Raw genomic sequence first — 23940 nt, 5'->3', positions numbered from 1 at the left:
CATAATTAAAAATATCTACTGTTTTGTACTGCTACTGTTTTATTAAAATGGAAGATTTTCATCTTGAGCCAGGATGCTAAACATTAGTCAACTTCAAACACAAAATGAAAACAGCTAGAGAATATTGTCAAAGGATAAATCTATTAAGTTGATGTATAATAATGAGATAAAAATCCTAGATTCTGCAACTGGGACACCCAACAAGCAGTACTTAATTAAGTCGACAATGTTGTCAAACAGATCTATAGCTTCAGTTTATAGCTTCAGTTTCTACTGTGAGTTGGGATCCTCAGGATGTTAAGAATGGGTGGAGGCATCCGTCAAAAGAGCAAGTTTGCTGGGAAATGAGGAGTAGGACCAAGAAAGTGGGGTTCTGTTTGCAGAGCAAGTCCGCATGCCCATCTGTAACTATCTTAGTGCTTCTCAGGTCCTTCATAACCTTTTATCTGCAAAAACATTCTTTTAAAGTGAGTCTGATTTTGAGAGGGAGGGTTTCTATTCCCACTTTGTAACACCCACAAAATAGTCATCATGGCCTTAGTAATTTTTTTTTTTTTTTTTTTGCTGCCGTACCTGTAGGATGGTGTTGGGAGGCATTTGGATAAGGATGAAGGGTGGGGTTGGCCTTTCAGATGCCAGTCATTTTGATTCTTCCAATCAGGGCCTCGGTGGCTGTGGATTTGGAGTGAAGTCCTTTGTGCCCTGTTCAAGGCAGGGATGAGATGGATGACTGCCCAGCTCCCATATGGCAGGCAGCAAGAGGGCACCTTGAAGCCAACCTGGGCTGCCAGGCAAGGTACCACATTATTATGCAGATACCAGTTCTTAGAAGATGATTTGTTGTGATGCTATGTTACTGGTATTGTTTATTCCTGGATTCCCCTCTGTATTATACAGAAGGTGGCTTTTCAATCTGTTTACCTGCATTTTTAAAGAATCAGGCTTATTGGGCTGGGTTTGTGGCTCAGTGGTAGAGCACTTGCCTAATGTGTGTGAGACACTGAGTTTGATTCTCAGCACTGCATATGAATGAATAAAATAAAGGTCCATCAGTCCATCAACAACTAAAAAAAACCTAAAATAAATCAAGCTTATTGACATATTCATATGGTAAAATCTATGTCCCTTAGATGTATAGTTCTGTAAATTTCGCAAACAGAAATAGTCATGTAACCGTTATTACAATCCAGATTGAAAAAGTTTCCTCATGTCCCTTTGTAGTGACTCACAGGCCCTGGCAGCCACCCACCTGGATTTGCCTTTAGTTCTGCAGAATGCCATGTGAATCGGATCATACAGTGCAGCCCTTTGCATTAGACTTTTTCCATGTTGGGTAATGTTTTTGAGGTTCATCCATGTTGTTACAAATATTAATAGTTTATTTTGATTGCTGAGTAGCATGCCTTTACATGGATGTACTACAGTTTGTTTAGCTGTTCACCCAGGAAAGGACATTTGGGTTGTTCCCAGTTTGGGGTGATTATGAATAAAGCCATTGTATGCATTGGCACATACAGGTTTTTGTGTGAATGTAAGATTTAAGCTTTTTTTTTGGGTAAAATACCCAGGAGTGGGATGGCAGTGGAGTGTGGCGTGTGCTTAACGTTATAAGCAACTGCCAAACTGTTTTCACAATGACTGTGCCATTTTGCATTCCTCCAGCAACATAGAAGAGCTTTAGTTACTCTACCCTTGATTTTGTTAGTTTTTAAAAAATTTTTAATAAAGTAGTGTCTCAGCATGGTTTCAATTTGTGTTTCTCTAATGATCAGCGGAGCCCAGCATCTTTTCATATGCTTAAATGGCATCCCTTCTCTGTTTTGGTGGTTTTCTTGTCTTTTCAATGTCAACAAGGCTCTTCCATTTGCAGGCAAGCAGGGCTGGTGTTTCCTTTAATCTCAAAGAGGGAGCAGAAGCATAGTGGAGTCCTAGCAGGACTCTATGGGAGGATGTGGGGGAGTTGCCTAAGAGGCAAGTGACATTCGCGAGATGAAATCAGAAGCTGGGGGATCTGATCCTTGCCTCCTACACAGGCTGCTTCCAGTGTTCTCCCTTGAAGGGTTTTGTGGTTTGCATTATGAGGGGCTGCCTGCTCCATTAGGGAGAGTAGGCAGGAGGGAGGAACACAGCTGACATATTGATTCTATTTTGTGTTATTTGCTTATTCCAAGTCCTTTTTTTTTTTTTTCCCAGTAAATACCTTTTTCAAACAGGTGAACGTGGCTCAGATTGCAGGCCTACTGTTAATTTTTGCAGGGAGGAGAAAGGGACAATGAAAAATGTTCAATAAAATATGCATGTAAGACTGCTTGAGGTCTGCTAGCGGCCATGTCAGTAAGGAGACGCAGAAGCTAACCCTGCAAACAGGTGAATACACAGAGGAGAAATCGGACAGCCCAGGGAGAGTGACAGGAGGCCATGGGAAGAGTGGCCAGCGAAGGTCCCATAGGGAGGTGGCCTCAGCTGTCTCAGGTGGGGTAGTGGGAGGAGGAGGAGCGCTGTGGGTTGCAGGCATTCTCATGCCATTAGAGCGACTTCCCTGGCTGAGGGTGGGGAGAGGGGGGTGTGGTGGGCGTTTGAGGAGAGACGGGCAGGTAGGAAATGATCCCAGGAAGGACAACTGCCTCACAAGGGTAAGATGTCACTTGAAAGGGAGTCTTTTTAGTGCAGGTGAACACAGGGGTCAGCTGCCCAGGTACTATCCAGGACTGAGGTCGCAGAGTTTAACCAAGGGCGGGGCTCTGTGAGGTGAGGACATTGGAGAGACACAGAGGAGGAGTTAGAGGTGCTTACCAAGGGACTGATTCATCCATAAAGATTTGTCATCTTTATGGCTGAGTAATACTCCATTGTGTGTATGTACATTTTCTTTATCCATTCATCTGTTGAAGGGCACATCCATTTTGATGTGATTGTACAAGCAAGGAATATTATGTTAATCTAGTCCAGTCCAATCTGGACTAATTTGTGCTGAATAAGGAGAGAAGGGAAGAGTGGAATTTGGGAGTGGGGGTAGTGAAAAAATGAGTAGGGGGTCTTGGGGGTGTTGAATAATTGCTAGGAGGGGATGCCAGAGTAGGTGGCTGGAAGAGGACGGTCCAGGAGGAGGGTGTTGACATCCAGATGTTGGAGGTGGGGCTCTTACTGGTGATGGCAAGATCTAAGGTATGAGCATGGGAGGAGGTAGCTGAGGCTGGGATGGAAGGAGAGATGGCTGGCTTCAGAGGCTGTGGAGACGTGAGGCTAGTATTGGGTAAATTCCTGTGTGGATAAGGACGTCATCGGGAATGAGTGAGGTGATGATGGAGAGGAAGATGGTCAGCCAGAGGTATCGTCAGAGAACAAGAGGAGTGACCAGAAGAAGGGTCAAGGAGAGTCACAGGAGGGATGATGGCTGTCAATCAGAAGATGGAGTTTTGAAGGAGTAGATTAGGTGGAGGTGGCCTAGGGCACAGGGGGGATTTGCACTGCACCCTGGGGCGATCAGTGTGTGGGATGAGGAGAGAGAGCTGGCGGCAGCATGCGCTCGGAAGACAGCCAGGCTTTGCTGCTTCCATTTTTTTTTATATGTGACAGTAGAATTCATTTTGATATAATTGTACAAGAAAATTTTTGGATTCATTCCACTGTCTTTACTTTTCCTACCCCCTACCTTCCCTTCATTCCCTTTATCTAATCTACTGAATATCTATTCTGCCCCTCTCCCCCCTTATTGTGGATAGCTTCCACGGATCAGTGAAAACATCTGACCTTTGACTTTTGGGGACTGGCTTATTTGACTTTGCATGATAGTCTCCAGATCCATCCATTTACTGGCAGATGTCATAAAGTCATTCTTCTTTATGGCTGAGTAATACTCCATTGTGTGTATGTACCACATTTTCTTTATCCATTCATCAAGGCTTCTTGATTTGTATATCACAAATCAGGCTGGATTAGGGAGTGCTCTAAAGAATTATATGATTGTTCAATTTGATTGGTTCCTGAGCAGGAAGGAAGGTAACGGAGGAGGCATTATTGACTTTGGGATACCTCAAAACTCAATTAAAAGCCATTAATAGTATCTGGTGCTGTTTACCAAAGTTATTGTCCCATGAGGGATCTCCTACCCGTTCTTATGCATTGTAAGAACAGGAGGAAAAGCCCCCCCCCCCATGTTTTCCTGTCTTTAATTCCTGCATCACCTCTCAGCCGTAAATCTCCTGCAGGGGACAGAAGGCTCCTGTCCTTTTGTATCATCTTGCTCTGCCCTGACTCCCGGGTCTAGCCTTGCTCTGCTGATGGTGACCTTTACCGTAATACAGCGCTTACAGGAATAAGGAAAATTGATGGGAAAGATGCACCTTCTTGTGATTCATTCCTCTGTGCATTAGTAAAGGACATTTCTATTTTCTGGAGGAATGAAGACTACTATGGGTTTTTAAAATACGTCTGGCCAAAAGTCTCAAAAGAGCACCCTGGCCCACCTGGCAATGCTGAGGCAATTCCTTTCCCACTTCCCAAAATGATTGAAAGGACTCCTCTTTTCTCTCTTTCCCCTCCCACCCCACTTGAACTTCATTGAGAAACAGAAACCATGAGCCTGCAGCTCCCCCATCCTCCCACCACGCAGCCCCACCCCCTGCCCTCCCTGCTGTTCCGAGTGGGCCTGCATCTGTGGGTGATCTCCTCCTGGCCCTCTCCTTCTTGCCTTCTCAAAAACACCACTGCAGCAGCTGGCGTTCCTCCTCTGTGTCAGCAGCTCTCCCTCTCCTCCCATCTGTCTCTCTGAGTTGCGACCTTCCCCTCAGCTGTCGCCATGCTCTTGTGTCCCCCACCAAGCTGTCTCCAGCTACTGCCCCATTTCTCTCTTAGGTTCTTGGCAAAACTCCTTGAATGAGTTGCCTTTGCTCCCTGCTTCACTTTCTGTCACCCCAATCCCTTGTGTGCCCTGGGCTTCTGTCCTCTCTGTGCCACTGAAGCTGCTGTCATCAAGGGCACGGCAGAGGACAGTGGTGATGTTCATATTGGCAGATCTAAAGGACGGTCTGGGGGCAGGGGTTGTGGCTCAGCGGTAGAGCGCTCGCCCAGCACGTGCAAAGCCCTGGGTTCGATTCTCAGCATCATATAAAAATAAGTAAGTAAAATAAAGGTATTGTGTCCAACAACAACTAGAAAATAAATGTTTTGTTAAATTTATATATGCCAGTGGGATGTATTACAATTCTTATTACACATTTAGAGCACAATTTTTCATATCTCTGGTTGTATGCACAGTATATTCACACCAATTCGTGTCTTCATACCTGTACTTTGGATAATAATGATCATCATGTTCCACCATTGTTAATAAACCCATGTCCCTTCCCTTCCCCTCCAACACCTCTGCCCTATCTGGAGTTCGTCTATTCCTCCCATGCTCCCGCTCCCTATCCCACTATGAATCAGCCTCCTTATATCAAAGAAAACATTTGGCATTTGTTTTTTGGGGATTGACTAACTTCACTTAGCATTATCTTCTTTAACTCCATCCATTTACCTGCAGATGCCTTGATTTTATTTTCTTTTATTGCTGAATAATATTCCATTGTGTGTGTGTGTGTGTGTGTGTGTGTGTGTGTGTATATATATGTATATGCCACATTTTTTTTATCCATTCATCTACTGAAAGGCATCTAGGTTGGTTCCATAGTTTAGCTATTGTGAATTGTGCTGCTATAAACATTGATGTGGCTGTGTCCCTGTGGTATGCTGTTTTTAAGTCCTTTGGGTATAGACTGAGGAGAGGGGTAGCTGGGTCAAATGGTGGTTCCATTCCCAATTTTTCCTCAGAGCTTTAATGTATGTACAGGTCACCTGGGGAATCTATTAAGCGATTGATTCCAATTCTACAGGTCTGGGGCAGGGCCTGAGAGTGTGTGTCCGGCTAGCTCCCTGGGGGGATCCCGTTGCCACAGTTGGCCTTCAGTCCTTACTTTGCTTAATGTTGAGCGGTGAGGCTGCAGACATCTGAATCAACTGCTTCCTTGAATTTTCTTCATGGATGTCTTGGAGTACAGGCATCTCGGGTCAAACCTAACATGGCCCTATAAGAATTCTTGATTTTTTTTCTTCAAAACTATTTCTTTTGCATATTCTTTATATCATCTTTCCAGTTGTTCAAGCCAAAAATGTTGAAGTTGTCCTTGGTTTCTGTCTTTCCTTCACTTTTTCATCCAATCCATTTGCAAATTCTATTGGCTCAGTGCTTCAAAATGTATCCCAAATCTTTCCACTTGGCTCAGTAATAATTGTAGCAGCTCATATTTATTCAGTAGTTCCTTCATTGTCAGGCTGTGATAGTGATAAACATTTATGTATATGTAAAGTCTAATTATCATGGCTACCTTATAGGGTAGATGATATTATCAATCTCATTTTTTTTGAATGAGAAAAAGTGGATCCATAATAGATAATAAATATCTGTGGATTGGGTACATGAATAAACTTTATAAGTAACAATAATAGAACTATGGCATATGATTTTTATAAAGACAGGTAATTTTTTGGGTTTATTTTTCTCCTTTATTATAAATATAATAGTAAATAGTCTATTAATATGCTTAGATAATTGGGGAGACAGTATCTTATTTTAAGGTTTTTATGTCCTTGCTAGGCATAAATTATATTGCAAATGTCCAAGGAGTCGAAGTATCACAGAATTTATAGTCTCTGACTTCATCAAACCATTTTTGACAGGGGATGTATGAATTTAAGGCACTGAAACTATTTATATCTGATAATTACAATATTGGGCACCTTACTGAGACATTATATTTCCTGTGTCCTTGAGAAAAGCAAGAATTCTTTTCTCATTACATCACTGCATTTTCTATAGCCTGTGGGGTACACTGAGAAAATGACATCTAATCTCCAAGATACATTCTTTCCTAAGTTTCCATTATGTTGATCAGTTTTGAGAATATTGGACTCTCTGCTGGCCAGTACACTTATAAAGCATGATGAGAAATTGTGGCATTCAGGAAAAAGCTGCCCCTGGGGTCCCGTGGTGGACACCAGTTCATGCAATGAAAAGAATCTAAAGGGCCTCATGTTATATAAACTGGAGATGAGCAGGTTAAGCCACTTCTTTTTCATAGCGTTTATTTGAAAGGAAATCCTTAATAAACTTGTTCATGAAATGAAGTCATCTTTGGTAATGTGAATAATTTACCTTACTTTTTACCAGTGTAAATTTCTCCTAAGAGCGGGCAAGGAAGATGCACTTTTTTTTTTTCTAGTAATTTAATTACAGCCTTCTCTACAGAACCAGTCCACTCTTTTAGAGTTTCAACATGCCAGGGCAAATTAACTCCAAATGCAGCACTGCATCCCCTCTTGTAGTTCCGTTCTAAGAGCTACCCTAGGAAGGAAGCTGCCCTTGACATCTTGTGTGATAGGTTGACTTGTGGTTCTTTTGTTTAGGATGCTGTGAAAGCCATACACATTTGGTAGACTCCGTCTTTGAATTTTGATCTCTTCCCAGGTAAGGGTTGTGTGGCGGGATACTCTCTTGAGATGCTGGGCGGTGGCAAGGGTGCCACAGCTCCTCCTCCAACCTTGTGCTCGGGGCAGTAACCAACCAGTGCTCCGCAGCATGCTGTGTTCAATAGCCTGCATGAGCTAATCAACACGGTAATGTAAGTAGGCTTGTGCTAGATGATTTTGCCCAACCGTAGGTTAATGTAAGTGCCCTGAGCACGGTTAAGGCAGGCGGGCCTAAGCCATGATTATGATAAGGCTAGGTGTGTTAGATGCATTTTCAACTTCACGTCATAAAATTCTGATGAGTCTTTCAGCAGGATGTGGCCTCATCCTAAGTGGAGGAGCATCTGTGTGAGGAAACTCAGAAAAGCTCAAAAGGAGCCCTAAGCCTTAGCAGGACCGGCCACTCTGACTTCCTCCTCCCAGCCAGCCCTGCCGCTCCTTGTGTTTCTAAGTAACAAGCATCAGATGTCACGCGTGTAACATTCCCCCTGGAATTCCAGGGTGTCAAAGGGGAAGGGCCACAGAGATGTGCCAGTCCAACCCCGTAGTTATGGAGATGAGAGAATTGGAGCTTAGAAGGGAGAAGGCACTGACCCCGGGCCAGGCAGATAATTAGTGGTAAATCCAGGGTTCCTGTGAATCTGCTCTTTAGGGCATTTCTATTTAAAGTCGACATTCCCTGTTTTTAATGTCAGAGTTTTCAAGATGCTCTTTGATCCCGAGGAAACATGACAGGAAGAATATATATTCCTTTCAAGAATCTAAAATGTGGAGCAGGGTGGGGAGAGGCAGGTTCTCTGGATGGCCGGGCCTCCATGTTGACCCTTCATTCTCCTCCCTGGACATGGGGAAAAAAATTATAATTCAGACTTTGTAACTTTGTGACAAAATATGCTAGTTTCCCATAGCTGCTTTAAGGAAGTACCACAAACCAGGTGGCTCAAAAAAGCAGAAATCTACTCTCTCTCACTGTTCCAAACCTGCAGGTCTGAAATCAATGTTGGCAGGGCCATGTGCCCTTTAGGGGCTGCAGGGGAGAATCCTTCCCTGGCTGTTCCCTCTTTTGGGTGGTAGCCAGCCATTCTTGGCATTCCCTGACTTGTAATTGCATCATTCCAATTTCTGCCTCTGTTGTCACATAACCTTCTCCTTCATGGTGTCTGTCTCTGTGGCCTTGGATGACCACATCTCTCTCTCCTGGTGAGAATGCTGACCATTGGATTTAGCACTTACCCTCATCCACTCTGACCTCATCTTAACTTGATTGCATCTGTGCAGACCCTATTTCTAAATAAGGACACGTTCACAGGTTTCATTTGGATGTAGATTTTCGGTAGATATTCTGCAACCCAGTATGCAAGGTTACAAAGGTCTTATGTCTTAACTTTTGCTAAGAATTTGTATGTCCTAGAAAGGGATGTTGTTTCCTTGATCCAGGAGAGAAGTGGGGGGTGGGGGAGAGGGGGAGGGAGAAGGAGCAGGCATAGCTGGAGCATAGTTTCCCAAAGTGGTTTTGGTAGAACACTGTTCCTAAGTTTCCACGGTGAACAGAACTTGAGAGACGCTGCCTCCACCCTTCTCTTGAGCATCGTTAGACAACTAGGATATGAAAGGCTCAGAAAGGTCTATAACAAGGACCTGTGTTCACCCTGCTGTTTGCAAAGCTTGTTGGACAGGGAACTCTTTTGTCTGTTTAACACTTTATTTTATTATTATTTTAAAAAATTGTTCTCATATATGACAGTAGAATGCACTTTGACACATCAGACATAAATGGGGTATAACTTCTCATATATGCACATAGAGTAATAATGTCTGATTCATTCTACTATCATTCCTATCCCCATGCCCCCTTCCATCCCTTCACTCTCCTCTGTCTAGTCCAAAATACCTCTGTTCCCCACCCCCCTTATTGTGAATTAGCATCCGCATAACAGAGAAAACATTTGACCTTTGGTTCTCTGGGATTGGCTTATTTCACTTAGCATAATATTCTCCAGTTCCGGGGCTGGGGATATGGCTCAAGTGGTAGCGCGCTCGCCTGGCATGCGTGCGGCCCGGATTCGATCCTCAGCACCACATACAAACAAAGATGTTGTGTCCGCTGAGAACTAAAAATAAATAAATAAATATTAAAATTCTCTCTCTCTCAAAAAAAAAATATTAAAAAAAATATTCTCCAGTTCCATCCATTTACCGGTAAATGCCATAATCTCATTCTTCTGTAAGGCTGAGTAATAGTCCATTGTGTATATATATCACATGTCATTTATTCATTCATTTGTTGAAGGATACCTGCATAGTTTAGCTATTATGAGTTGAGTTGCTATAAACACTGATGTGGCTGTGTCACTATAGTATTCTGTTTTTAAGTCTTTTGAGTATAAACCAAGGAGTGGGATAGCTGGGTCAAATGGTAGTTCCATTCCAAGTTTTCTCAGGAATCTCCATACTGCTTTCCATAGTGGTTGTACCATTTTGCAGTCCTACCAGCAATGTATGAGTGTACCCCTTTCTCCACATCTTCACTAACATACATTGATGCTTATATTCTTGATAATTGCCATTCTGACTGAAGTGAAATGGAATCTCAGTGTAGTTTTGATTCACATTTCTCTAATTGCTAGAGATGTTGAACATTTTTTTCATATATTTGTTGATTGGTTGTATTTCTTTTTCTGTGAAGTGTCTGTTCAGTTCTTTTGCCCATTTATTTATTTATTTATTTATGTGTATGTGTGTTAAGTTTTAAATTGAAGAAGACCTTAGAAGATCTCCCATGATCTTGGATAGGCAGAATTAACATTGTTAAAATACTACCAAAAGCATTATACAGATTCAATGCAATTCCTATTAAAATCCCAATGATGAGGGCTGAGGCTATGGCTCAGTGGTAGAGCGCTTGCCTCACGCATGTGAAGCACTGGGCTCTGTCTTCAGCACCACATAAAAGATGAATGAATAAATAAAGATACTGTGTCTATCTACAGCTAAAAAAATAAAAATAAAAAACTTATAAAAAAATCCAATGACATTCTTCATAGAAATAGAAAAGGCAATCATGAAATACATTTGGAAAAATAAGAGACCCAGAGTGGCCAAAGCAATCCTTAGCAAGAAAAATGAAGCAGGATGTGGCTCAAGTGGTGTGGCTCACAATACCAGACCTTACCCTGTTCTACAGAGCCATAGTAACAAAAACAGCATGGTATTGGCACCAAAATAGATAGATACTAGACTAATGGTACAGAATAGAAGACACAGAGACAAACCCACATAAATACAGTTATACTAGACAAAGGCATCAAAAACATACATTGGAGAAAATATAGCCTCTTCAACAAATAGTCCTGGGAAAACCAGAAATCCATATGTAGCAAAATGAAATCAAACCCCTATCTCTCACCCTGCACAATAATCAACTCAAAGTGATTCAAAGACTTAGGCATTAGAACAGAGATCCTGTACCGAATAGAATAAAAAGTAGGCCCAAATCTCCACCATGTTGGCTTAGGACCTGATTTCCTTAACAAGACTCCTATAGTGCAAGAAGTAAAATCAAGAATCAATAAGTGGGATGGAATCAAACTAAAAAGCTTCTTCATAGCAAAGGAAACAATCAATGATGTGCAAGAGAGCCTACAGAATGGGAAAAAAAATTTTGTATAACACTTTATGTTGGCTAAGAATAATCTCCCAGCAGGATGAAACAGAAACCAAGCCACAGTGGCTTAGCCAAGTAGGGTTCATTTCCCTCACCTAGAAAGTGGGCACCTGGGGGCTGGCACAGCAGTTCAAGACAGCACTCACCTGCAGGGCTGCTGTCTCTCTGCTCTGCCACGATCAGCTACTCCATTTCCAGCCTCCTGTCTGCCTTCCAGACAAGGACGGGAGGAGGAGGTCATGGTGAGGGACAGGGGATGCTATTTCCATCAGGAAATTAGACTTTCTCAGAAATTCCTGGCAGATTTCTGTTTGTGCTTTATTGAACCAGGACTGTATCAAATGGTTGCTTCTAGATTCATGCAGTTTTTTTTTTAAATGGGCATATTATTCCCTGGACAAAATCAAGGTTCTATTAGGGAGGAAGAAGGGGAGGTAAATATATTCAGGCATCTGGCATTAGTGACCAGGAGCTTGCCCTTGTTAAACACTTGACCTGACCATCCTTCATGAGAGAGTGCTTGCTATGGAATTCTAGTTTTCTAGCATCAGCCTCCAGGTTTAATCCTACCAAGCATTTCAGCCAAGCACAACTCTAGCAGTTTCAGCATGCCCACGTTCCTATGGGTCCATGCTCTACTAAGAGCTCTTTAAATTATTTAATGGCTTGATGTATGTTCCCATGCCTAAGCTAATTTTATTTTCTTTAATGTGCTTTAATGGAATTTGGGATTTACCTCTCTACAACCCTCCTCCCTGTCCCCAAATCTCTTTAATATAGTGCTGAGTAATGATCTCAGAATGTGTTATATAGGCGGCGCTGTTTCTTCTGGCCAACATTTAAAGCAGCAAAGACAAGACGGAAGCTGCCACCTGCCCAGACAGTGGATGCTTTCAGAGTGGCTCAGGAGACCTTGTCAGAGGCACAGTCTTCAGTGATCATTTCTGAGGTCACACATTCTCCTCTCTAGGGGAGCCAAAATGCAAGCCTGCATTCCCAGATGGAAAGCTCTTTATGTGGGGTCTAAAATGGACCCTCAATAAGCTCTCTTTCCTTTTGCCTCTCCGTAACCTCCTTGTATTTATTTTTTTTTAAACTTTGTGTAGTCAGGGAGCCACACAAGAGACCAAGAGGAAGGGAGCTGGTTCCTACAGCAGAACTTGACAAATAATAATGACAAAATGATACAGATTCCAAAAAAGGTTTCCTTTTCAAAAAAATCTGTGTTCAAATAGGTAACATTGATTATATTGCCTCTGGAGACTTGGGGTGAAAAGGAGTGCAGAATCCATAATCATATCATTGAACTTCAGGATAGGAATGCTTTTCCGGAGCGAGGGCGTGGTGTCCTTGGAAGAGCCTCATGGGATTGTGCCATTCTCCACACCCTGTCGTGAACTGCAAGCTCGCTCCCTCGATGGTTCTGGGTGGAGGTAATAACCCAGCAGGGAGGACAAAACCCCTGTTTTTCCTATGAGCAATACCATTTTTTTTAAAGCCAGTAAAATTTTATATCATTATAAATTTCTAAGAAAACTCAGGTCACAGAGGCTTCACATCTAAATGTGGTAGCTTGAAAGAAGCAAATAAATGCCTTTTATCATTTTGAGAGTTGACTTACTGTGAAAAATGTAAGTTTCAAATGGTAATCTCACTGAGCATCAAGGAAACACTATGTTTATTGCTCAGATATATTTTAGAAAGGTCAGTCTGATATCGTAAATGATTCCCAAGCCACTGACACATAAAGAGAGACAGTCCTTAGAACACATAATGCGTACAGAAGAGATATATTTTAAAAAAGGTAATGGTAGCAGAAGACAGGAAGACGTTCTCTTGTCCACTGGTGCTGTGGCGTGATAGGAGAGCACATGGCACGATGAAGAGCATTTATCATACGGCTCTGTGTTGTCATCTTGAGGTTTGGATTCCTGTTTGAATCTCCTTTTGGAATTTTAGCTCTTGGAGTACAGGAGCTATTTGCTAAGTCTTTACTGGCTCAGTTCTTAGCTCAGAGCCTTATTCGGTTTTAAAAACTGTGAGACAAGTAAAGACACTAGGAGAGCAATGGTGCCCAAGTAAATTCATCCAAAAACATTTTGTCTTATCAAAAGCTTTTGACTGAGCCCCAGGCTGTGGGTCTGTGGTGGGAAGCCCAGGAAGGGAGGGTTATTGTTTGCTAGTGAGTGTGGATGAGATCTGGCAGGGAAATCCCAGAGACTAGGGGAACTTGGTGAATATCCTAGGGCTACACAGCTTATAAACTGACGGCTAAAGACTGGACTCCAGGTATTCTGCCACGTAGACTGGTGATTTCCCATCCTACCCATCTGGAAGGTGGCAGAATCAGAAAGCCTCAGTTAGAATCCTGATTGCCTCCAATTACTAGTGGTGACTTTGGACTTGTCTTCTCACTGTCCAGCCCCGTCCCCTCCTCGCAGTGGGTCCTACTGCATCTAGGTACTGTGAGGACTCACAGGGTCGGCGCTCGGTGTGTACTCCTGGCCCTGTGAGCTGGTGCCTGGGTACCAGCAGCTGCACGCCCTGTTGGTGCTGGCGCTTTCTGTATTTGCCTCTCCTTTAAAGCTCCAGAATGAAAAGGAAGTTGAGTGGCATGCTAGGTACTATAATCAAAGACAGCCATCTGAGAGATTTACCATGATAAATAATTCCTGCCAACGAGTGCCCTCAGAGCTCAGGGGAGAGGCCTATTAATTCTGCTTCAGAGATCAGAGGAAGCTTCACAAAGGGGTTGACACTGGAGCCCAGCCTTACAGAGCAAGATGGACTCTTCCTGCTCTGTTCGATTCCTTCCTGGAAGAATCCTTTTAAGTGCAAACATGATTTTATTTGGTGGTGGTGGTGGTGGCTGGGGGGATTTTACAAGTGATAATCGCAACAGCAGACTCACTAGCTCATTATTATTTGGGGCCTGAAAAGGGAATATCTATTCTTTACAGATTTCCCCTGTCATCTGCATAATCCTGTAGGTTTGTTTCACAAGGAATTTAGGTTGAACTTTTGTCCTCATTTGGGCCATAATCTGCCATGAGAGACAGTTATGTAATATATACAGTTAATTTGTTTCTTTGACTGTTGTCTAGAGGGGTTGGATTCAGTGTATCTCCTCTTGGCAGGGTCTTCTGTTGTCCTTGGATACTCACCTCACATATGTCCCTGAGTACAGGCAACTGATTAATCATGGAAATGGTGACATTCCTTGGGGTAATTGGACATTATATAAAAAGCATCTGCTGTGCTTTCCCGAGAAAGGGACAGGCAATCTACCAGTTAGCACAGACAGCTGCTCTCCTGGGAGGATTTTCGGGGAGCGCAGTCTGTCTTTGGATGGGATCTGGTCCCTCCCTGCCCCTCCCTGGCACAGGGCACTTCCCTGCTTTGTGCTGGGATGTTAGACACATTGTGCTAACCTCAGAGTTGTGGCCTGTGCCTCAGGTGACCAGCCGTTTCACAGCTAAGGATGATTTCTACACTCCAAAGGCCCCTCCCACAGCGCGAAGGTACAGTCTCCGGTTCTGTGCTTTGAGCCACTGCTCAGAAAGGAGTGTGGGAATAAGAAAGGGTAGAGGCGGGGGTGTGTTTCAGTGGTAGAGCCGCTTGCCTAGCATGCGGGAGGCCCTGGGTTCAATCCCTGGCACCACATAAAAATAAAGGTATTATGTCCATCTACAGCTTAAAAAAAAAAAAAAAAGGGAAAAAAAAATAGGCGCAACCCTGGCACAAGGGTAGGTTAGGAATATTTTATAATTCACCTTGAACTCTTAGGCTTAGTTCTATTAACCTTGGAAGGAGAGACCCATAGAGCACATCCAGGCCACCACCACGTCCCATTGGAATTTTTGTGTCCTAAAATATCCCTAACCCATTCACGGTTCTCCATTGTCCCCCTGCCCTCAGTGCAAGGCCCATCAGCCCCACCTGAACATCTGCTGCCTCCAACTGGCCTCGGTCAGGCCCACTCGCCCCGTCCCCGCCCTGCTCTGTTTTTCATACCACAGCCAATGTGAACTTTTTTGTTGTTTTAATATTTTTATTTTTTTAAATTTATATGCAGTGCTGAGACTTGAACCCAGTGCCTCCCACCTGCTGGGCAGGTGCTCTACCACTGAGCCACAACACCAACCCCCAATGTGAGCTTTTAAATATGCCAGTCGGATCTTACCATCCTCCTCCTCAAAGTCGTTGGTGCTTCCCGTTATTCAGAGGAAAAAAAGCAAAATTCCTCTCTCTTTGAATCTCATCACACTTTCCTCTCTTTGCCCACTCAACTTCAGCCACACTGGATTTCTTTCTACTCCTTCAACTCACCAAATGCTTTCTGACCTCAGGGCCTTTGCACTAGTTGAGCAAAGGAAGACCCCCTTTTTTATGGGGGTCTTCCTTGGCAAATTCCTTCTCGTTCTTTTTATCTCAACCTCACTTTTACCTCTTCAGAGGGCTTTTTCTCTCTTGATACATACATACTGCTTATATACACACATACCTCGGTACGTGTGCACGCCCACAATATTTTCTGAACTGTTTGAGTGAAATGCAAGCATTAATGCTGTCCATGTACCTCTAAAGACTTCAGTGTGTTTCCTAAGAACCAAAAGATTCTTACATAACCAAATACAATGTTTGATGATTGTAAACCAGGGGAGCATTTTACCTGTTTAATTTTTAGAGTTTCCATCCTAGATGTATAATCAACATCAAACGTTTTAAATTCAGAATGATAAGAACTAAGAAGGGAATTAAAATAAATTGATGTATTTAGCATTTATCAATCACCAGGGTAATGATGGTTTCAAACAAGAAACATCACCACACGCAAAAACTCTGGGTCTCAAAATATCTCCACACAAGATATTTAGTAATTCCAAGAGATATAGGGGCTGGGGATATAGCTCAGTTGGTAGGGTGCTTGCCTCTCATGCAGAAGGCCTTGGGTTCAATCCCCAGAACCACGCACACACATAAAAAGACAAATAGTAACTTTAGAATAGAGAAGTCCGGCAGATACGACCTTAACCAAGTCAGAGGAAAAAAGGCAAAATTCCTCTCTCCTGAAATCTCATTGCACGACAGTCCCATTATTTAATCCACAGACTGTAATATAAAATGATTTTTTTTGTCTGGTCCATGATTCGATCTGGGATCATGCCTCTTTGGACTCCCCTGAGTCTGGAACAGTTCCTTCGTCTTCCTTTACGTTTCGTAATCTTGATACTTTTTAAGGGTCCCAGCCAGTTCTGCCATGAGTTCTTCAATGTGGGTTTGGTGGATCCTCATAATTAGGTTCAGATTATGCATTCTGGGAAGGGATGCCAGGGAGGGGGTGCTGTTGTCTTCTCCATGTGTTCTTTCAGGTGGCACATGCTGACTTGACTTGGTTAAGGTGGTGTCTGCCAGACTTCTCTATTCTAAAGTTTCTCTCTCTCTCTCTCTCTCTCTCTCTCTGGTGGTGCTGGGGATTAAACCCAAGGCCTTGTGCACTCTACCAACTGAGCTATTGCTCTGTCCGAGCTCTAACTCCCTGCTTGCTGGATGTGGCCTGGTCTTGCTCACCGTTATGCTTTCCAATAGCATTCACTGAATGGTTTTTTTTTTCCTTCAGAAAAATCACTGGGAACATCTGATGAAGTAGTTTTTTTTTTTCTTTGATGCAAGTGTTCAATTTGGATACTGTTGATTGAATGAGCTTCTCAGACAATTAAATCATCAGTGTTTGGAAAAAAAAAAAAGATTTTCTGGGTGCTTTTAATACTACAGAGATGTTTGCTAAGGCTACTCAATTCCCCTTATCCTTGATGTCTGTCAGATGTTTACTTTTATAATAATCAATTGTATTTTACTTGGAATGTTAGGTCTGAATGTTTTCACTGTCAATACTACAGGAATTTGTAAGCAGATAATATTAGGAGCCTAAATTGCCAATTTAAGCTCATTTGACTTATTAAAAATAGCAACAAGGTATGTGAGGGAGGGCGCTCTTGTTATGTTTCGGGGATATTCAGTAAGAGTTTCTTATAAGGAAAATAAAATCACAATAACTTCTTTTCTCATTTGAAACACTTTTACCAACTCCTTGCCTTGAAATAGACAGTAAATTTGTGATGAGAAACAAATATTCTGAAATTCGCTGCCTGGAGTAGTACAAGTAACTCCAAGAAGTGAGTCATTTAAAGTCAGTGTCTTAACATGCTGAGCACATGAAAACCTTGGTGTGTTAGTCAGGTTTTTTCATCACTGTGACCAAAAGACCTGACAAGAACAATGTAGAGGAGGAAAAGTTTACTTGGGCTCCCAGTTTCAGAGGTTCTGACCATCATTGGCTGACTCCATAGCTCTGGGTCCAAGATGAGGCAGAACGTCAGGCAGAAGGCGGGAGGAAAGCACCTCAGCAGAGAGGACTTTGCTCAGCAGGGACAGAATCTAAACCCCCCAAATATGCCCCCTGTCACCTGTTTCCTCTAGCCACACCCATCTGCCTAGTTAATCCATGTCAGTGGATTCATGAATTGGTTAGGTTAAAGATCTCATAATTTAATCATTTCACTTCTGAAAATTCTTGCATTGTCTTGCACATCAACTTTTGGGGGACATCTCGTATCTAAACCATAACACATGATTTGAAAGATACTGCCACTTTCTAATAGCTGGTTCTTTATTGTTTATATTGTTTTTGCAGTGCTAGGGGTTGAACCCAGGAGTGCTCTACCACTGAGTCACCTCCGGAGCCCTCTTTAATTTTGAGACTGGGTCTTGCTAAGTTCCTGAGGGTCTTGCTAAATTGCTGAGGCTGGCCTCCAACTTGTGATCCTCCTGCCTCAGCCTACAGAGTCCCTGGGATCACAGGTGTGTGGCACCCTGTCCAGTTTGTGCTTATCTTTAAATGTGATATGCTGCAGCTCCCAGGAAGCTGCCACTCCTGAGTTTATTTAAAATTCAACTAACACATCTTTCCAAATTATAAGCTATTTGAAATTTTACACCCTTACGAAGGAGGAAACATTTTCTCAAGTCACTGTTCAGTATTTTGAAGCAAGTATTCTCCCTTATAAATGGTCGATCATAAATACAAAGCAGCAGCTTAGAACCACAAGATATCGCAAACAGTTCCTGTAGAGCAGAGGTGCCTCAAGCTCGCGTTCACCTTATGGCAATCCAACACCCAGGGAAACAGTTCAGATAAAAACTCTGTTTTGCACTTTCCAGTTTATGTGTCAGATGTTGAAGTACATGCTATATAATTACAAGGCACATTACTCTCTGGGGTGAGACATGCAAAACCATACTCTATTCTTCTTCTTTTTTTTTTTTTTAAAACACATTTGAACTTTTTATTGAATGCTTTAATTATACAGCATGCATCAAAAAGTGAACAACTACATGTTTATAGCTTGAACACACATAACCAAATTGATAAGCAGAGTATTTCTTTTTTTTTTTTAATTTTAAATGGCCTATAAAGTCAGGTCAATATTTTTTTTTAAGGCTTTTTTTTTATTGATTGTTCCATACATTACAGAGCTCTTGATATATCATCTTTCATACATTTGACTCCATTGGGTTTTGAACTCCCATTTCTACCCCAAATACAGATAGCAGAATCACATCTGTTACATACTCACATTTTTACCTAATGGCATATTAGTGACTGTTTTAATCTGCTACCTTTCCTATCCCCTGCTATCCCCGCTCCCCTCCCCTCCCACCTTCCCTCTCTGCCTCCTCTGCTGTTGTTCAATTCTCTCCCTTTTTTTCCCCTCCCCCTTGCCCATCACCATACTCTATTCTTCACGGCCATTGAGGAGGTATTTGAATATAATTCTGAGTACAGTCATTTTTGACCTGGTTGACAGACATCTGACTCTACCCCATTGTCAGAAGTGACTTTGCTGGGATACTTTTGACCTATTTGGCTAATTCATTAGACACACAGTCTTGGATCCCACATGGATTGTATTGGAAAGCAGTACTCGTATTTTCAAAACTGGCTTCTCATTTAACGTGTATAACAAGGTCCACAGAAAAGGATTTAACAAGCGTTTCAAGGAGAAAGTGTGTTTTCCCCTCATGGGCTAAATTAAACATACACTGGCAAATTTAAGTTCTATTATATGACTTAAAAGAACACGAAGATGTCTGTTTTAGAAGAGGTGTAGCCAAGGAACTCCTGTTTAGGCTCTCTGGGTGCTGTTCAAATGATGATCGACGGCAGGGAACGCAGACTGGATTACCACATTTTTTTACCCAGAGCACCTCGAGGGCTCGAGTGGATTTTATTGTCCTAAAGAGAGCCCCAGAGACCCTCAGTGGCTACTGCATTTACTTGTCTTTGAATTTTTATGGCCTCTCTCTTCTTTGGTTCATTGTTGCTCTATAGCCAGTAAGAGGTGCAGACCAATAGGCACCATTGGATCTGACTGGACATTTCCCCTTGAACTTGACCACCCCTATCACAGGCATCATCATGTTCTCTCCTAAAATTCCCTCTCTTCTCATTATGAATACTCAAAAAAGATTTCCCTCTCTTCAACCAGCAGTCCGTCTAGTCTTTTTAAGGATCATTTCATCTGAGTGTGGTGGCATATGATTATAATCCAGTGGCTCAAGAGGCTGAGGAAGGAGGATCACAAGTTCAAAGCCAGTTTCTGCAACTTAAGTGAGACCCTGTCTCAAATTAAAAAATAAAAATTGGGTTTGGTTTGGGTTTGTGGCTAGGTGGTTAAGCACCCCTGTTTAACCTCTAGCTAAAAAAAAAAAAAAAGAAAGAAAATGATTACTTCACTTCACCTGAAAGAAACTAGATGTATAAATATTAAATGTTAGGTAAACCGGGTGCAGTGTGCACTTCTGTAATCCCAGCAGCTCAGGAGGCTGAGGCAGGAGGATTGTGAGTTCAAAGCCAGCCTCAGCAATTTAGCAGGGCCCTAAGCAACTCAGTGAGACCCTGTCTCTAAATAAAACATAAAAAAGGGCGGGGGATGTGGCTCAGTAGTTAAGTGCCTCTGGGTTCAATCCCAAGTAACCATCCTTCCCACCCCACCCCCGCCCCCGCCAAAAAAAAGGTAACACTCAAAACTTATTTCTCCCCTGTCGGGAGTTGCTCTGAGCAGATGTAGCTCAGCTCATGGGTGCCACTGGGCTGTGCTGGTATTCTCAGGTGGTGTAGTTTGCATGTGACAGATAGGATCAGACATGACTCTCTGTAAAACCAGCTTAGAAGACTTTCAAGGAGCTCAAATCTGCAGAGTGAGGCAGGGAAGCTTTTTTTTTTTCCTTCCTTTCCCTTCCTGAAAAGAAAAGAATTGTCACAAGAGATTGCTGGTTTCAGATGTAGTTGAAATAGTGAATTTAAGGTGTGGTTTATTATGATCTCTCAAATAGTTCAGCTACGTTGAACCAAGTGCTTTAGACTCTATGATGATGCAGTTCTTTGGAACCTTCAGGGTTCTCGGAACAGTTTAGAAACATTCACTCCGTTCTGACAACTTCGTTTTATTGCCAACTAGAGAGATCTCAAAATTGGTTAATGGGTTTTCTGTGGGAGCCCATGGCTGGGTGGGACATGTGCATGAATGGAGCTGTAACTATGATACTGGTCTCTTGACTCCACAGTGGTTAGGAATAGTCCGATGGCAAGGGAAGTGAGAGTAAGGGAGAGAGAAAGTGAAAGAAGTGAACAGGGGATAGGAGGAAGGGAAAGATGTGAAAAAAAATGCCCAAGGAGGGCCACAGATTGTAGTTGTTTAGTTTGAGTTACAAATGATGTTTACTAGTTAGATTTTAGTTGTCACTGGATCTTTTAATTATTTATATGCAATGCTGAGGATCAAACCCAGGGCCTCACACAGGCCAGGCAAGTGCTCTACCACTGAGCCACGACTCTAGCCCACTAGTTAGATATTAAATCAGGGTTCAAGTTGGAGAAGGAGCTGGACCTGACCCTAGAAGAAGAACAGAGGCTTGAATCCTGACCACTCACAGAGGGTTCACACATCCCTGTTGTATCACAACTTGGGGCAGGTTGTGGCCCAGGTGGACTGTGGTTCTCTGCTCCCTCTCCAGGAATTAGCGGTACTTTGTAAGCCAGTTTTGAGAGAAGAGACCGTCCTGTTCTGAGGCAGAATGAAGCACAATGAACCACTCACGAAGATGTTTATTTCCTGCCCAACAACTGCAAGCCCAAACTGGGTTATTTTCTAGGTTTAGAATTTTATTCCTTGTAGGTTCCTTATGTATGGGGGGTTACAGAAGAGCTGACTTTCTAGAAGTTGCCAAAGTAAGTGTTAACATCTAGTGCATTTTAATTTTTTCTTTCTTTTTCCTTTTTGGTACTAGTGATTGAATCCAGGGGCACTTAACCACCAAGCCACCTCCCCAGCCCTTTTATTGTATTTTATTTTGAGACAGGGTCTCACTGGGTTGCTTAGGGCCTTGCTAAGTTGCTGAGGCTGGCTTTGAACTTGCAATCCTCCTGCCTCAGCCTCCCAGGTCACTGGGATTACAGGTGTACACCACTGCACCCAGCCCAGTACATTTTTCTAAAGCAAGGTGTTGCCTAGTAACATCTCCAGTTAGAGATGGCCTCCTCCTGTCCACTTTTCTCATGCCCTAAGCTCTCATCGATTTTTGTTTTTGTATTCCTGTGTTCCCATTCCACTTTATACATTTGCTACTTTATTGAGTTGCTAAGAATATTTCCTTCTGTTTATAACCAGTTCTGAGATTTATTAATCAATTTCCTGTTTTGGTTTTTTCATTAATTAATAATAGTTAATTCCTTTTCTCTTTCCTTAGGTTTAAGTCTTTTTAACTTTTAAAGTCAAATGGATATTTTATTTTTATTGCTGTTAATAAAAGTATTAAAGGTTCTAAGTTTGTTTTTAAATGAAATTCTGGCGTTAGCCCTAATTTTTCTAAATAATATGCCTTTGTGGTTTAGATCTGCTTTCTGAACAAACATTAATTAAAGGGAGAGTTTACAGATTTTTAGGTGGCAGGCTTTTTGTTCTGAATAAAACTTATTACCTAGTTTCAATGTGTAGTAGTCAGAGAATATGTCTTTCTCAATTTTTAGGGTTTAGTGGAAGTTCCTTTGTGGCCTAATTTGTAATAATCTTTAGAAGTGCTCCATTAATGTATAAACCCATCCATCTCTAAGACCTCCAACTTGTTTTTAATATGTAGTTTGCCTTTTATTTAAATATGCAATTAAAATGGCCCAAGCCCCTTGTCTATAAACTGCGGGAGGGCCAGTGTCTGTGGAAGGTTCTTTTTGTTTAGGGTGGAGGGGCTGCTGTGCTCTGTCTACCTGTTTGCTTTTGAGATGGGTCTCGCTCTGTTGCTCACATTGGCCTGGAACTTAGGGGCTCCAGTGATCTTCCCGTCCCAGCTTCCCAGGTGGCTGGGACTCCAGGTGTGTGTGTCACCACGCCCATCTTTACCTCTTGCACTATTGCTGCAGCAGCTAACCATGAGTTCCCTCTGTTGGTCACGACAGACAGGCTGGGTGACAGTGCACCCTGTGTTCTCCATGGCTGAACACAACAGAGATTCATCTCTGGCTCTTGCGGCGTGTCTGCGAGTTTGGGTGGAGAGTCCTGTTGTCAGCATCTGGAAACCGCTAGTGGCTGAGGCAGGAGGAAGGGCTCTAGGATGCTTCTTCCCAGGAGAACTCATGTTCATATTTCATTGATCAGAAAGACAGGTGGCGATGCCTAGCTGGAAGAGGGTGGGGAGATGTCATCCGATTCTACAGGAGAGAGTGGAGAGGAAACAGATGTGGCGAACAACAGCCACCGTCTTGCTCGAGAGCCTGCCTCCCAGAGGGGCTGCCGTCTTTGGGAACACGTTTGGCCTCACTTTCTCCGTCCTCCTCCCAGAGCAAGGCCCTTCTGTGTGTCAGACCTGCAATCACCGGGTTGGGCATATCAGGAGGTAATCATAGTACAGGGCCATAAACATTTAAATTCAGTGTCAGGTATCAGTGACTCTCCAAGTTGATTGGCTATTCTCCATCACAGGAAATTTCTCACTGGCTCTTCCTTTCTCTAGGTCTCTGATTTGGGCCATGTTCATGTCTTGGTGCCCTGACTGACTGTCCTTACGTATCCCATTGTTTTCCTGCTTGCTGCTGATTCTTTTTGGCGGGGGTGGTGGGCTTTCTCTGAAGGGCGGTTCATCCCTTTGTCTGATCATCCTCTACACATCAAGGCTGATGAGGGTTGTTGGCAAGGGAGCTGTGAGCTCACTGTTCTTTAAAACAAAACAACAGCAACAAAACAAAAACAAGGCAATTCCCCATGGTCTGTCTCTGGACAGCTGATGCCTTTTCTAGAATGAAGAGGTGTTTTGCTGAAGGGTTTGCTTTTTTAACTGGTATTTCACCCTGCTCTAGATGCTTGTGGTCAAATTGCTTACTGTCATGTAAATGCTCAGTGTACACTTTGCTGCCTAAATCTGTGGGGTTCCTGATGGGGTATGGTGAGAATGTGTATAATGAGGAATACTTTTAAATCTAATTAACCAACCTATTCAGATTCTCTACACCCTCCCCTCCCTCAAGCCTCTTTAATCTGTCAAAGACTGAGCTGCATATTAATGTCACCCATTATTGTTGTGATCCTGTTGTTTCTTTCACTGATTTGCTAGTTTTTGCTTTATATATAATATAGTCTATGTAAGTGAGTAATTATTTAATTAGGTAATTCTATCTAATTATGCGAGTATGTAATTATTCTATATGATAGTTTCCTTGT

The sequence above is a fragment of the Urocitellus parryii genome, chromosome 12 (genome assembly GCF_045843805.1).
Source record: "Urocitellus parryii isolate mUroPar1 chromosome 12, mUroPar1.hap1, whole genome shotgun sequence".
NCBI lineage: Eukaryota > Metazoa > Chordata > Mammalia > Rodentia > Sciuridae > Urocitellus > Urocitellus parryii.
Note: the sequence above shows the minus strand (reverse complement) of the source record.